Source organism: Anopheles maculipalpis (genome assembly GCF_943734695.1).
Source record: "Anopheles maculipalpis chromosome X unlocalized genomic scaffold, idAnoMacuDA_375_x X_unloc_79, whole genome shotgun sequence".
NCBI classification, from domain to species: domain Eukaryota; kingdom Metazoa; phylum Arthropoda; class Insecta; order Diptera; family Culicidae; genus Anopheles; species Anopheles maculipalpis.
Window position 1 is genome coordinate 14586 of NW_026060545.1, and position 415 is coordinate 15000.

Genomic DNA, 415 nt, shown 5'->3' on the forward strand with positions numbered 1-415 from the left:
GACGGGAGCTGCTTTTCGAGACCGCCGAGGGACCAGTTCGCAGGACAGTCACGGCAGGCGTACCACAGGGCTCTATACTAGGGCCGACCCTGTGGAACGTCATGTATGATGGTGTGCTGCGGCTGACGCTGCCGGACGGTGCGGAAGCGATCGGCTTCGCGGACGATTTGGTCGTTCTGGCGGGAGGAGCGACACCACAGGCGGCAGCGGAACTGGCTGAGCAGGCGATTGGCATCATCAACTCGTGGATGGCAGCACATCATCTGGAGCTTGCTCCGGCCAAGACCGAGTTGGTAATGATGTCCACGATGCGGAGGGCGAACACGCAGGCGCCGGTGACCATCGAGGGCGTGCAGAGGATGCCAACACGGACGATCAAGTACCTTGGGGTCATGCTGGAGGACCACCTGTCTTG